This window comes from Manis javanica, chromosome 13 (assembly GCF_040802235.1).
Source record: "Manis javanica isolate MJ-LG chromosome 13, MJ_LKY, whole genome shotgun sequence".
In the NCBI taxonomy this organism is placed as follows: Eukaryota; Metazoa; Chordata; class Mammalia; order Pholidota; family Manidae; genus Manis; species Manis javanica.
Window position 1 is genome coordinate 2,880,549 of NC_133168.1, and position 16,051 is coordinate 2,896,599.

Sequence of the window (16,051 nt, forward strand, 5' to 3'; positions counted from 1 at the left end):
CCCAGATGTTTGCTCCTCATCACAGCCCCTTTCCCTCTAGAACCTCAGAATCCTCCTCAACACTGCACTCCAGGAAGTCACTGTTTAATGTATCAGAGCCAGCACACAAGTTGAAATCTATTTGCACTTCTGTTCAACCAGCTAATAACTATTTGCTTTAACTTGCATTTTACTATTTGGGGGCATTTGGAATAAAATCGATAGCCCTGAAAACCAAGGTGATTTATTGACTCCTGGCTTTCCAAACGTGATGTTCTTCCTCTCAGATTATTTTATGTTCTCTGCTTTGTATATAAATTATCATAAAGATAATGAAAAGTGGCACATGGCATGTTGACTTTAAAAACGGCAGTGTCTTCATGTCACCCCAGTCTGTTGGTCCAGTGGCATTTATATTTTATGTGACTTTATCCTCCTAACAGCCATCCACGGAAATAGAATGTGTAAGAACATAGTAATTTATCCTCCATTTGCCCCATTCCCAAGCACAGAAGCCGGTGAGAATTATGCCTGGGCTTGCTGGGCTTATCCTGCCTTATCTCAAAACATCCCGACCCTCCCCCACTCTCCCCTTGCTCTCCTCTCTCTCTCTCTCTCTCCCCGCACCCCCCCAACCCCATCTGGGGCAGCCACTTTTTCCTTCAGATAATAAAGTCTCTTGTGGGGCCCGTGTCTCCTGAGTCATTCTGTGAAGGAGGGTCGTGGCGAGATACCTTTCATTGGTGCCGTGACTCGGATGAGGCTCTCCCATTGACTTTGCTCTTCCTCCGCGAACCTGAGCTGCTCTGGGAATCCTCACTGCCCAATCCTCCTCCACAGGCTCACCATCCATTTCCCCGGTCGCTCCTCTTCTCGCCCAACACCCGCCTTCGATTTGGTGAGTCTCCCCTTCATAGTCAACTTAAATGTCCCTTTGGAACCTGGGAAGTGACCATTGAGTGTCCGGCACCCCCAAGGGCTCCTCCAGGACAGGGGCACCCCCAACCACAACTTTCAGAGTCACGGTTGATCCCCATAGTCGACCCTTCTCTGCCTCCCCATGGTGAGAATCCTCATTCACTGAGGCCTAGTCTCCCTTTATCTACGTATCTACTTGACTCAGAAACTCCTGGTACCAGGTACCGAGCCTCCCCACCGTTTTCGCCTCGACTCCACAGTTAGAGGTGGTGACGACCCCCTGACTGTGTCTGGTCTTCTCCGCGACCTTCTCAATTGCTCAGGGACACCTCAGCGACTTCTGAAGAGTCTTGTTCATGGGATCTGGCCCCTCTGTTCCCACAGATTCACCGCTAGGGTGCTTACTCAATAATCTAAAGCCCCTCCACCTCACTCCAGACCTCAAACCTGTTCGCTACTGTAATGAGATCTGGCCACAATATCCCTTAGACAATCAGTCTAAATGGCCCCCAAATGGCTCTTTAGATCCTAAAATTCTCTGTGACTTATACAACTTCTGTGAGCGTACGGGCAAATGGAAAGAGATCCCATGTATCCAGGCTTTCTCCTACCTCCGAACTAAGCCCTCTCCCTGACCCCCGTGCAATCCTAAACACCTACTACTTGCCTTAAAGTCCACACCCCTAAGCTTTTTTCACGTTCCCAAATATCCTCAACTGCCTATAAAACCCCTAGACAATGCACCACCACGGGCTTTCTTGTCCCCTCCTGGCTCACGCCAGGAGCTCTGTCTGTCCTCTCACTGTATCATTACGTCTCAATCTGTATGTTTGTGTCTAAGTGTGTAAATGAAAAATATTTTTCTACCTCCAGATGGTATTAATAAAAATTGATTTAAAGACAAGCACTTGTAAAAATTGGGCATTCTAAAACTTCCAAAAAATTCTAATAGAAGATATTAAGCATTAATGCTAATTTAAGTTGAACTGAAATAGACATGTCCTTATGGTTATCAGCTGCCTAAGTTTACCTAAAGTCATTTAAGTTGATGGTATCTGTTAAATCTTTCAAAGAAAAATGCTTAAAGTGAAGTGTAGCTTTGTCTAATGTGATTAACTATTTAAGCAAGTGCCTTAAAATTTTTAACAGCTTCCCCAAATCAAATTCAGAAAAGTGCTTTTTACCTCTAGTTCACTCTGATATTTTCCAGAGGGCCCCTAGAACATGTCAGAGGAATTTTTTCTCATTGGAGAAAATATTTGGCTAATTTAGCTTATTTACCTGCTTAATTACCTAGAAGGCACTGTCACAGGGAATGATGTTAAACTTTGTTACTGAATGTTTTGTGTTACAAAAATATCCAAATTTCCTATGACAGCTGTCTTACAGTAAGTTCTCTTCAGATCTTTAACCATTATCATTTGTAAGTCTTCTGTCATCTATACTCATTGTTTTATTACTCCTAAACTAGCAAAAAACTAGATTTCAGCAGAATAGGTATTAGTTACATAAGATTAAGTAAACTAAGGAAGATGACTTAGTGGCTTTTGTTTCAAATATTGTTGATAAAGTGTTTTAAGCTTTTTCTCTTAAGCTGACAACAGTTTAGTAAATGACTGCCTTTATAAGCAGAATTGAAACTTTATCTTTCTCTACCTGATCCCTCCAGAATTTAAAAACTCTCAGTGACTATTTTTATATTTCATTGCAGTATGTTTATTTGCACAAGTTCAATAAAAATCTGCTTTCATTGTAAGAGGACTAATTAAAAGCACTGGTTATATTACCAAGGCTTTGACTGGAACGGAATACCTGAGAGACACGTGTGTAAACTCAGATATGAACAGACAACTTTAAGGAACTAAGATTGACTTTATAAAGCCAACAAAGTCCCTTGGAAGAACTGGCCTGGTACCTTGCTTACAGAGTTCCCAGCAGCCTGACCAGGTGAGTAAGGAAGGTCACTTCTGGCAGGTGCAGGAACCTCGAATGTCTTGGGAACCTCAAGAAGAGAGGAATTCACCCAAATCTACAGGTACTGCAGGCACAACCTGATGGGAAGTCTGGCTTAGCTTTCTGGCCTCAAGAAGCCCTTAAGAGTTCAATCTGAAATTCCTTGCAAAAAGTTTCAGCAAAGCACATTTAAAAGATCCCATGTAATCAATTGCTCTTCTTGCTGCACTTATGCAAATAATCAAGCCAACTGTTAATTATTTTCTTAATCTGGCTACTTTTAATAAAAATGAGGGTGATTTTAGAGAAAAGTATTGTTTCAATAATGCAGTCTTATCTATACTAAATCCTAATACTAGTCATTGAGATGTAAACTCGATCCAGAATTCTAGTTTCCCCATGAAACCTGGCTATGATTCTCAATTAGACTCTTCATATTTCTAGTTCTCATATTCAGCCATGCATTTTTAATCTCCTCAAGTTTGTCCTTCCAGAATGGAAAATCCAACTCCAGATGTTGCTACATAACCTAATAACACAATTTGTTCTATCTTGCCTAGAAGCCACAAAACTGCAAATAGTAATAGAAATGAAACCCAGAATAGAAGCGCCAACCTTCTGAGGCCCTCTCAGCTTACCAGTGATGGAGACCTAGCTGCGCCCCCTCTCAGCATGAAGCAGCCAGAGCGGTCGTCGCCCCCTTTCCCTAGCAGCAGCTAGGGTCTCCATCTGTAGAGGGGAGAATGAGACAGGGACCATAGGCTTTAGAATAAAGGGAGAGCCTCTAAAGAAAGCAAGGCAGGATATTTGCAGTCAGAGCAATGTAAAACTACATGCTAGGAACCCCCCCTACTAAAACTATGTTGAACATTAAGCTCTAGAATCATTCTTCAGTGAGGTCAGTTAATGTTCCCCAGATAAAGAAGAGCAGCACATGTTGTATTATGCTGATCATTTGTAACCATGTGTAAAATTACTTTAGCACTAAAAGGCCCAGGCCTCTGTGCTGTCTTTCCTCCTTCAGATCTGAGGAGGTTATTTTGCAAACTGAGCAACTAACTTAGCTGCAGACCCAGTGTAGACGATATGGTAAGAGGCAGGATTCTTTAGCAAACAGACAGGACCTCAGCCCACCTTGGGCACTGAGCAGGCAGCCTTTTGATACTCTCCCAGACCAAGACACCGGTATCCCAGAGAAAAATCAAGGCAGGAGATTCCTTATGTTGTTAATTTTTAATATTCAGAGAACAGTTAACAAGTCCTTCCCCAAGGCTTTAGAGACAGTCCCCACCTTTTTGGACAGGCTCTAGCACAAGACCCCAAATCCCTTACTCCCTCGAGCTCCACCCTCCTTCAATATGTAGATGATCTCCTCCCCCGTGCGGTCCCTCCCTACAAACCTGTCAACAGGGTACTATTCTCCTTTTAAACTTTCTCTCAGAACGCGCCTGTCGGGTCTCACGCTCCAAACTTCAGCTGTCTGCTGCTCAGGCCACATACCTGGGAGTTCAGCTCTCCCCAGGCTACAAGGCCATTACCATAGACAGGAAAAAACTTCTCCAAACCATGCCCGTTCCAAACACCAAGCAACACCATCCCTAACTCCCAGATGGCAAAGACCATACACAGTAATCCTTTCCACACCAACTGCAGTTAAACTCCAGGGTCTTTCCCATGGATACACAACTCCCACCTTAAGCCATTTGTCTCCCCTTATTCCCCTCCCACCAAATCTCCCACAGGTTCTGACTCCACCCTGACGGGACCTCTTACTCTCCGCATTTCCCGCTGCTCATCTCCGCTTCCACTCATCACTGAAGAGGTTTCTGCCAGCACGGAGTCCTAAGACCTCCCTTACAACTGCCGTGCGTCATGCCTCAGGATTGTTAACCCTGGTCTCAGCACTTACTCTCTCCCCAGACCTATCTTCCCAACACCAGCCCTTTCTTCTCTTTCAGACTGTCCGAAAGATTGCGCCATCAAGGATTCCCTTTGCCCTACAGGTTGCTTTGCTGCCTACACACATGTCCCCCCAAAAATGCTATTATTTCAGCCACCCTATGTAAACATAGCAATCAGCCCAAATGCAAAACATTTCTAACCAAACCTTTAACCAGCTTATATCACAGGATTACCAACCCCTCTCCAAAGACGATGATGCTTATTGAACCTGGAACACGCCATCGCCACTGCAGACCAAGGGCTCATCTGAGGACCGCCCCCCATCAATACAAAAATGAACTTCATCGCCCCTAGTCAGCAGGAAGCAGTTACTGGAGACTGACCTGCACCCCTTCCCAAATCCTCTACCACTTACAAAACAGAAAAGGGAGGAATGTGAGAAAATAGTGATTTATCCTCCATTTGCCCCATGGTCCCAAGCACATAAGCTGGTGAGAATTGTGCCTGGGGCCTGCCTGGGGCTTGCCTGGGGCTTGCTGGGCTTCCCCCGCCTCATCTCTAAACATCCCGACCCTCCCCCAAGGCAACAGGCCGAGCGGATCCGCCACAGTAAAAGGCACCACGCTGCTGACCTCTCTCTGCTGTCTCTCTCTCTGTCTCTCTGCTGCCCTCTCTCTCTTTGTCTCTGTCTCTGTCCCCCTGCTCTCCCCGCTCTCTCCCTCTCTCCCTGTCTCCCTCCCTCTCTCTCTCTCTCCCCCCACCCCCTCTGGGGCAGCCACCTTTTCCTTCAGATAATAAAGTCTCTTGCATGGGCCCGTGTCTCCTGAGTCATTTTGGGTAAGGAGGGTCGCGGTGAGATACCCTTTCAGAATGTCCATTACTATGAAAAATCCTTTTGAAATGTCTTTGCAAAATACTCTTTATCAACCATTATGATCATTAGTTCCTGTTTAAGAAAGGTGAAAATGTATTGTTCCCTATTTAAGGAAGGTTTAAATTTTGTTTTATCTCACCAGTTATACTGGTTTTGTTTGAGCTAAATTTTTTTAGATTCTCTTCTCTTTTATAAAGGGATTCATTCGATACATATACATATGAATGTGAGATGAAGAGACAGACAAGGGCAGGTAGTAGAGAGAGCAAGTGGCTTTTTGGTTAAACCATTAAACATCTAAACATTTTAGATTTTCTTCCCAGTGTACTACCTAACAACTTTCTGTGATCAGAGGCCACATGACAGATCACCTTAACTTCTATCTAGCCGTTGCTAAGCTATCACCATGGTATCAAGGCACTCAGGAAAATACAGATGCCTAAAAGCAAATGTGTAGGAAGAAAACTTTGTCCCCAGCCCCCTCACCTCCCCTGTCATCTGGACGAGCAGTTCAGCATTAAAATTCCATGTCATAGCTGTTTTAAGCCATAACAGAACAAACTTTTGAAGACCAAATTATTACAGCCCATGAAATACAATATCTGCAAATGTATTTGTCACTTACAAAAGTCATCACTAGTCTTTGTACCTACATCTTGTAATGATTGAAACAGTCCACACAGTAAGTTTATAGAACTTCTGCAATCTAGCAATATAAACCACCAGCAAAAATACTGCCTCACTAATTATCATTTTTATGGTCATGCAGTCAAAATAAATGGCATCTTTTTGTTCTGTCTCAGTAGTTAAACTTTTTCAAATGGTTTGGAAATTTCAAATTCAAGTAGATAAATTCAGCAAAATGACCTAGTATGAGCTTTATCTTCAAGAGTGGTATAAATATAAGCTGCACATCCTAATTTTATATCTTAGTCTGGCTACTTTCTTTGCCTCTCCTCATATACATAGTAAGAGATGATTAAGCCAAAGGGAATAGCCCCATTTTCTTGAAAGTGCCCATCAACACTATTAACATATGTTTATAAAAAAAAAAAAGATATGTTTATAGATGGGATATATTACTTGTTTACCCAAACAGTAGCATAAATATCTGGTTTTAGAAAGCTTTACCATAAGTCTTTCTATATAATTGAATTCCTAAAGCAAGGCTATGATTAGGAAATAAACCATCTTCCCCCTTGGCTTGTTCTAACGAAAGCTTTCCAACCTAAACATTGTGTTTGAACACTTCTCCCATTCATAGCATGTGCCCATCGAAAAGCGCTTTCTGTTTGCAGTGTGTCAACTGTACTATTTATAACCTAGTTCACAATGCCAGCCAGAGGCAGTAGAGGTGTATATTTCATATGCAAATTCTCAGCAATAATTTCTACAACTGCATATAGTTTCTTGCTGTTATGTTCGACATCAGCATTACAAAACTGAGTACAGGAAGGAGAAAATAGTACTAATACATGTTTGTATTGCTTAAAGACTTCATTAAATTAATTAGAAAAAGTAATTTGAAAGCTCAAAATGAAAGCAGCCGCAGCTTTAAAGGACATGTTCACACAATGGGACTTTGATGACCTGCGACAGTAGCTGTTTAGAGGAAGAAACGAACTTTGTGACATGCGCTCTGTGCTCTGCTTCCTGTTTTGTCTCCCAATTTGTTTTTTACCAAACAACACTGTTTGCTGCTGTTTTGTTTTACCAGGTTGTAACTCCCTTGACTTGGAAATCATAAACAGAGAAAGGAGTAAGAACCCAGGATAAATTCATGCTTTCTTTTCACTGGCATTTATTGTTGCTGCGTGCAAAGCACTCCCCTGGCACAAAGGTGACCAGAGAGTGAGATGGTGCGTGTCCCCGCACCGTACTGTGGGCTTCTTGGGTCAGATTCTCTTTGAAGGCGGTGGGATGTAACAAGCAGAATAGACAGAGCTGGATTCAAAGACTAGCTTCTCCATTGAATGGGATATTAAGAAAACTCCACAAGTTTCTTTCGTCTTTCTTGTAGAAATGACGGTCTGCTCTCTAGTAAAGTGGCTGCTGAGTGCCCCAAAACACCTATTGGTGTACCTATTCAGAGGTGGACATTCAATAAATGCTGTTAAAGGAAATATGTTTTTATAATGATGAAGCAAGCAAAATAGAATACTAATAAAAGAGCAATGGTTTACAAACTCTAATTAGAAAAATAGAGATTATAGAAATACGTCTGCAGACATATAAGACAATAAAGGTGAGAGAAGGTCTAGAAAGGAGATGATTAGAGCTGCCCACCCAGAGGTATATCTTTAAAAAGCAATCTTTAAATGGCAAAGACAAGTCTAAAGCTTACCATTAGAAAAGTTTTGGGTCAGGTGATAGTATCCCCACAGTGTGGTCTGTGACCCAACTGTGTCAAAACCTGGGGCTTGCATTAGAATTGGTTTTACCCAGATATACTGAGCCAGGATCTTTGAAGGTAAGGTCCAGGAATCCACATTTCTTATACACACACCAGTTTTAGATCCAGTGGGGTAGATGACAAACTTCTAAAGTTCCCATTGTTACCTAACTTGATGTGGTGCAACAGACAGTGAGCTTTAAAAACATAAAAATTCCAGGCAGACCGAAATGCTCTGCATTTAAGAAAACCTATTCAATAGAAAGCAGAAAGGGAAGAAAGACAAATACCACATTATCTCACTTATATGTGAAATCTAAAAAAAACTGAACTCATAGATACAGAGAACAGACTGATGGTTGCCAGAGGTAGGGTGGAAGGAGGAGATGGGTGAAGGGGGTCAAAAGGTACAAACCTCCAGGTATAAAATAAATAAGTCATGGAGATGTAATGTACAGCATGGCGACTATAGTTAATAACACTGTATTGCATATTTGAAAGTTGCTGAGAGATTAAATCTTAAAAGTTTTCATCACAAGAAAAAAAGTTTGTAACTGTATGATAATGGGTGTTAATTAGACTTATGTGATCATCTTGCATATATACAAATAAATAATCATGTTGTACACCTGAAGTAATATAAAGTTATCTGTATTTATGCCTCAATTTAAAAAAATCAGAAAGAAGTACAAAATGTGTAGTAAATGAAAAAATAGAACAAAATGGCAGAAATAAGTAGTTGCATTAAAATTGATTATAATAAATATAAATTAAATTCACCTTTGTAAAACTCTCAGATTGGGTTAAAAAGTAAGATCCAATAATAAGTTGTCTCAAAGATAAAGTTAGATGAAAAAGACACAGAAAGATGGATAATAAAAGATGGAAAAATATGAACCCAAAGAAAAGGGAAGAATCTTAATATCTGATGATGTAGAACATAAGGTTAAAAAAAGATAAAGGCAAAGGTGTTATATGCCAAAGGAACAATAAAGCAAGAAGGTAAAAGAATCATCAAAAACATGTATGCACCAAACAACACAGCCTCAAAATATATAAAGGAACAATGGAAAGAATTGCAGGGAGAAATGGATAAATCAAGTTACAGTTAATAGATTAGAACCACATTTTCGAAAGTCAATAGACCAGACCAACATAAAATACACATACTAAAGTTTTGAATAATACAGCGAATAAACTCAAGTATGAGGTATGTATAGAACTCAGCACCCAAGGAATAGCTTCATAGTCACTAATAGATTCCACTGTGTGAAAATGTCAATAGTTGGCAAATTTTGATCTAATTATTAAACCTAGACCTCATAAGTTGTTGAGGGGATTAAATTGGCTAATGTATATAAAACAATACAATGTCTAGTCTCCCTTGGTCTTTAGTCTATTAAGAGAGTACTTGCCTCAATTATTGGTTATCATAAATCAATATAGTAAATGCTACTATAATTGGATAAGTGAGCCAAAGAGTTCAGACATGTGAAATGCAAGACACAGTTTTTCTTGTAAGGTTAACAACACAATGATTGGGGTGGCACTAGCTGGTAAGGAATTCTGGGAGTCCAGCTGCCCTGAACTCATGCCCCACTCAGCTGTGATTTGGTGCCACCTGCTGGTGGTGATTAGCTCCAGGTTCGGTGCTGGGGACAATTCTGAGTCCAGAGGCAGCAGGAATGTCCCAGCCAGTTGGCCAGATGCAGAGAGTAAGCTGAGAAAATCCTGAGGACCAGAGCACACCCTTCACCTCTCTTTCTGAAAAAAGTTCACATGCCTTTCTCTCCCCTTCATGACCTGTCCCACCTCCATTCCAAGACCCCCCTCCCTGACCCTAGCATACTTTAACCCCACCCCTGACCCTTATTCCTGCCCTGTTCTCAGATAGGGGCTAGGCAGGGAGTGGGAGCCCATGGCCAGTTTTGCATTACACATAAAATTACATTTTTGATGAGGTCATCATGTGGGGCTTCACTATGCGTATCAAGGATCGCCTGCACGCTCTGACATGAGAGTAGCGCTATAGTTTCCTATTTTGGAGTCTTTGGTTACTTCAGTGTTTCTGGTTGGCTATAAAAAAGCCTTGATTAAGTTGAGCCTTATTGAAATTTAAGCAGGAAAAAAGGGAAGACATGCAAAAATGGAAAATTCCATCCATAGAATGTTAACCCTGTCCCATGAACACCATGAAAATTTTTAAATTTACAGTTGCCTTTTGTGGACGATCTCTTTTCCCCAATAGACTCAAAAATTCTTAGTTTGGTTATTCCTTTGTTACATGTCTCGGTTTGGGAACAGCTTTCCCGTCTTTGTATAAACATGTGTCCCTGTCCCAGTGATCTTGGGTGTGGTCCTGAATATGCAAATGGGCCTCTTGGAAGCTGCATGGCGGTGCAGGTCTGTTGGAGGGCTGTGGGCAGCTATGGTTACGTTTCTGTCTCTGTCCCCAGCGCTCTTCCTGGCATCCCCCCTTCTGAGTTACAGCGGGGTCGCTGAAACGGAGTCAGACCGTCTGAGTGCCTTGCTCAGCGCAGAACAGCAGGCCTAGGGATCCAGGAGCCCTGGATTCTGGCTTGTGGCTGCCGGAGGTCATGCTTGAAATTGTCAAGTGACAAACTGAGTGTTGGGTTTGGGCAGGTTTGGGAAGATTTGTGGCCCAGACCCACGAAGCTCTCATCTGTTCACCACCTAGGGCTTCTGAACTCCGTGTTACTTCTTGCCCATCCTCTGACTTAAAGGCTCTGGTTTTTATTCAAAAGGGCTATTTATAGTTTTCTAAATATGGCCTGCAGTTCCTGCCTCAGCTGCTGCCTCCAGTTTTCCCTGCTCAGAATGCCCTTGACAGCCTTTGCGGGTCAGAATCCCATTCAGCCTTGTGGGTGGCTCCCAGGGTGGCCTCCTCCTCCATGGAGCCCTCCTGGTCTGTTCCAGCTCCCTGCTCACGCCCCTCTGGGCCCCTCCCCTGGTGCTCACTTGGGCTTTAGGTCACAGTCTTAGAACTCCCAGCTGATTCCTCAGGTAGACTGAAATCTTGTGAGGACAAGGGCCTGGCTTAGCCACTTCTTAATTCCTCAGAGGACTCAAAGCTCTGATGTTATAGGTGTTCAGTAAATGTTTGTTTTTGAAAGCTTCTGTCAAACTAAAGCCTGTCAGGCCATCTTAGAAAGAGGTCTTATGTGCATGGGTGCCCAGGCCTCTATGTAAGTACTAAATGGCCTCCCTGTCTCTCTCTCTACAATTGATATGAGCCAAATTCAGCCTCTGCAAACATCTCCGGGAACCCAGGCCTGGGGAACACACATTCCCTCCCCCCAGTCTGGCCTAGAGATCCCTTTGACATGGAAATAATTTACTTACTTACCTAATGTCAAGGCTGCATAAATGCAGTTCCACAAGTACAAAGTTTCCTTACTGAAAGCTAAGTTTGCCACCAGCATTTATGAAGAATTGGCATGGCTACAGAAGCTGTACCTTGACATCTCTTTAGTTCTTAATATTTAAACGTTATTGAATCATGGCTTATCAAGTTGGATGTAATATATTTTGCTATATATTCCACTTGAAAACTTCAGTATCTCCAGAAAGAGAATTCAGAAGATACCAAATGTTTGGGTCTCAGGGCATCACAACATGAGGGCCCTACCTGTCCCCAAACTTGTTACAAGTTTCTCCCGGCCGCTGTACATATGCCGCTTTATTTCTGCTGATGCTAAACTAATGCTTTCCTTTTTAAAAATATTTTTAAATTTTATTAGAGGGAAATAACCAACATTTTAAAAAAATCTCTAATGTGAAGTATTCAGAGGGAAGAAGCAGGTAATGTGGCTGATTGGATTCCTCTGCCCTTTTCCCCCTCACACTCACACACTGGGGTGCCAAAGGCCAATTATTCCTCTTTGCTCCATGCTGGTTATATAGGTCAGGAGGGTAACAAGGTCATTTATCTGAAGGCTTTTCCTGTGCTGTATTTCTAATATTCTTGCCCCACTCCTGACCACGCACATCAGTATCACGGTTGGATGACCAGCATCTCTCTCCCACCACTGGGGAAATGATGAAATGGAGGTAATTTGAGTCTGAACTTTCTGCTCCCAAATTTGTCATCTTCCCAGAGCGCAAGGTTGCTCTGCTTTCGTCCTGTAACCCAGGAATGGCTCAGTAATAAGGTTCGTCCTTTAAACCAATGACCTCTCAGTAATGACCATATCATGTGTTTACTATTAGCTCAATGGCTAAACCTTCAAGGTTTATGTATTTTTTCAAAAAGCCTTATTGAATTCATAAATTGCCATCACAGCATCAAGAAAACAAGGTACTATACTTCATCATAATATATTATTAAGAAGATGCTATGTTTATATATGTATTTTTTACAGTGAAAAAAATAGAATCTTCGATTAACTGGCCAAATTGGGATTTCCTTCCTAAAGGACTTTCTTAGTGCTCCCTGGGAGCCCGTAGCACAGAGAAATTCTGAAACTGTTTTATACATAGCCTCAGGTCAAATATGTTCAGTACGTATATGTGGCAAGATGATATTTTTGAGATATTAGTATGTATTTTTATTCTCCTGGGCTTTCCCCCTTTCTCCCCGCTGCCTCCAGGCAGATACTCCCGTCTGGGTTCACTGTCCTGGTGAGGGGAGATGGAGCCGAAAGCTGTAGCTGCCCCGAAGCTTTGGTTTCTGAGAGCTTCAGGCCCAGCAGGGAGAGACGTGAGCCGTGGGCAGGACATCCGGGTGGAAGCCAGTGGGCTCTGCACAGGACGCTGGGACAGCGGGGCTGCAATGTGGTGCATCCAGCAACCTGGCTGGGGGGCGGGCCTGCCCCCTGAGAAGGTGCAGCTGCGGGCTGTCCCCACAGACTGACCCTGACCTGCTCGGTCGGCCATGTGAATTTTAGTCATTCAGCATTTAAAGTCTAAGCACTGTAAAAGTCCAGGTTCAAGCTTTTGTTGAGTAACTGGCAGACTTAGTCATGCTGGGCTTGGGCTGTCACGGCCCCAGATGGCTGCCCACCGTTGCCTTAGGTAAGGAATGCGCGATCCCATTTGCCAGGGACCCCACCAGTCCCTGCTTCACCCCTCCGCTGAGGCCGAGCCTCAGTTGCCCCTTATTGTGACACACTGCTGTTTCCCAGACAATAGAGGATGTTCCACTTTACCCAAGATTTTCCCCATAAATGGAGAAACAAAAGATAGACTGAAAATGGCTCTTGCTGAGGAGACTGGGGAGCTGGTGCACTTCTTTGCAGACATGAAGATGTTCTCTGTGCTTAACAGGCAAACCACCACCTTCACACCTGCCCTCCGCTTACCTGCTCCTCGTAGGCATTCACATAGTGGTCCCTCTGCTAGACCGCCTGGCACAGAGATGACTGTGGGGCTAGCTGGCACCTCCGAGCTGCTGCTTGCAGGGCACAGGGAGTAGAATGACAGATGGCTCAGCAAGAACCCTGTGGACACATGCCTGGGGGGCAGAGGGCCCTGGAAACCTACTGGGGTGGAGAGGACTCCAGAAAGCTGGGGCTCAAAATGGAAAGTAAGTGATAACAATGGTCATTTCCTATGCACAAATGTATGGAATGAGATTTGCATGCAGTAGCTTTACTTTCTCCCTGGCTCGGGCATGTAGCTCAGGGTGCTAGCGGCACCCGTATGCACACACGGCAGAAGCTGCCAGAACCTGTCCTGGAGAAAGATGGCTGGACTCCCTGCCCTTTCCTGATGGGTGGGGTAAGGAGAACAAACATTAGAACTGTGGTCGGGGACCATCACATGTTTTAGAATCATATGATGGTATCTTTTTTTTCCTTTCTGGGTGGAGCTTGAGTTTAATGTGGTGTTCTGTGGGTGTCCTCGGCAGCATTCAGGCTGGTCACATGAACCTTGTGTACTTGCTGCTAAACTAGAAATGTTATTTTTCAAAACCCTGTTATGTGCCTGGGCTAGTTATTTCAACAGTTGGCTCTCCGCATTTACAACCAATAAAAAGAGCAATCCATTATGGAATGAACCTTACGTCAGCCACCATACCAGTGCCGCAAAGAACTGCCACGTACAGCCCCCCTATAGAGGCGGGTGCCCCTTGCTGTGGATGAGGAAATGGAAGCTAAAGCTTAAGCAGCATCCAAAACCGCACACTCAGTACATAATGGGGCCTGGATTCAGATCCGGATCTGTCTGACTTCAGAAGCCCCGTGCTCTACACCAAGTGCAACAGCATTTATCACCACCTGCTGTGGGACAGTATGGCTGGGGGGCTGGACATATGAATGCAAATGGCCCAGTCCCCAGGGGGCAGCAAAATGAAATGAAGCACATTCAGAAATAAAAGAAGAGGCAGATTCCTTTTGACAAGAGTCCCTGGAGCTGTTCTGCAGCTGAGCAGCCACGTTGTGGGTGAGCGCTCATGCTAGGACCCGGTGCTTCTGGGATGTTAGGACTGAACCCAGGTGGGCCTGTCACTCTTCTTCCCAATTTGTCCCCCACGAGGTTGAAGTCCTCACCCGCAGTGCCTGTGGAGGTGACCTTATTTGGAAATAGGATCTTTGCAGAAGAGCAAGGGAAGATGAGGTCCTTTGCGTAGGCTCTGATCCCCTCTGACTTGAACACCCAGACAGACACTGCGGAGGGAAGGCAACGAGGAGAGACAGGGAGAACAGCGCCTCTGGGCCAAGGAATGCCCGAGGCCCCCGGGAGTCGGGGGAGGGCCTCCCTCACTGGCCTCAGGAGGAGCCAACACGTTGGTTTTGGACTTCTAGTCCCGGAACCGTGACGCAGTAAGTTTCTGCCATTCTGATGTTCATCTAAGGCACCCCGTCCGTGGTACTTGGTTACGGCCTTCCTGGGAAAGGACAGCACCGCGGGACGTGCACACTTTTCAAAGAGCAGATTCAGCTGGTGGTTTCTCACTGTCCACTTGGGTGCCTCTCTGGACAAGCCAGCACCAAGCCCCCAAGGAGTTCTGGCATCCTTGCCTGCAGCCTTGAATGGCTACCCGCACAGCGACCCCAGCGGGAGTGCCCAGGGCATGCGCCCCCCGTCACAGCCGGAAGAGCCCCTGAGACTCCACAGGAACAGGAGGGGGCACAGCACAGCCTCTGAGGCTGCATGGAGTCCAGTGTAAGAGCATCATGGAAGCACATGTAAACGGCACGATCGAGTAACACCAGGGAGGCTGACATTGGGCCGGTCCCCAGGAAAGGTGTGAATCAGAGCCTGCATGTGAGTCAGGAGCATAGACTTGGGTGCCAGCCCTCTGGTGGGAAGGGGGATGCCGAAAACCTCACTACAGAGAAGACCTTTGGCCACAAAGTGGAGGGTGAAGAGCCGTTGGCAAAGGGGCTATCAGAGCATTACAAACAAAGGCAGGACAGATAGAAACGCCCAGCCTGGGCAGGAAGGAACACTTAAGCACACCTTTGAGTTTAGCATAGAATGAATTTTCTGAAAGGAAAAGATTAAATTCTCTTCTGCTCAGCAGGACTGATGTTTTTGAGCAATTAAACTGGGAAATAAGTAGACTTAATTGGGAAAGAGCAGAAGAATTAGTCCTTTGGATATAATGGAAGTCATGCCAACTGCCAGTTATGAATCGAGAGCCTGGCACAATGCCTGGCACTTATTAGGCCTGCAATAATTAGCTGTTTAATGAAGGAATTAATATAAACCATGTAATCTCTCTGGACATTATTTCTTCTCATCTGCTTAAAATGGGGTGGACTGGTATGTGGAGGAGACACACCTGTACATCTTGTGGGTCTGTGAGAAGGGGCGAACAGGATGACAAAGCGTGAGGCACCGTTGTCATGGACTAAATGTTTGTATTCCTCCAAAAGCCACATGCTGGAATTCTGCCCCCCAGTGTGATAATATTTGGAGATGAGGTATTAGGGTTAGAAGGGGTTATGAGGGTGGAGCCTTCAGGATGGGATTAGTGCCCTTCTAAGAAGGCGAACCAGGGAGCTGCTCTCTCTCTACCATGTGAAGACACGCAGAACGGGGCTGCCTGCAGACCAGCAAGAGAG

The 16,051-nt window shown here is 44.3% G+C and overlaps 1 long non-coding RNA gene across 1 annotated transcript in view; it reads right to left on the reverse strand.

Moving 5' to 3' along the window:
* LOC140845789 (uncharacterized) overlaps positions 1–13,542 on the reverse strand; it is a 38,094-nt gene extending 24,552 nt beyond the window's left edge. The window contains exons 1-2 of the long non-coding RNA XR_012124686.1: positions 13,340–13,542; positions 3,489–3,579 (exon numbers count right to left, since the gene is read on the reverse strand). This is a non-coding gene — a long non-coding RNA (uncharacterized lncRNA). The remainder of the gene's footprint in view (positions 1–3,488; positions 3,580–13,339) is intronic.
* Positions 13,543–16,051: the final 2,509 nt, after the last annotated feature.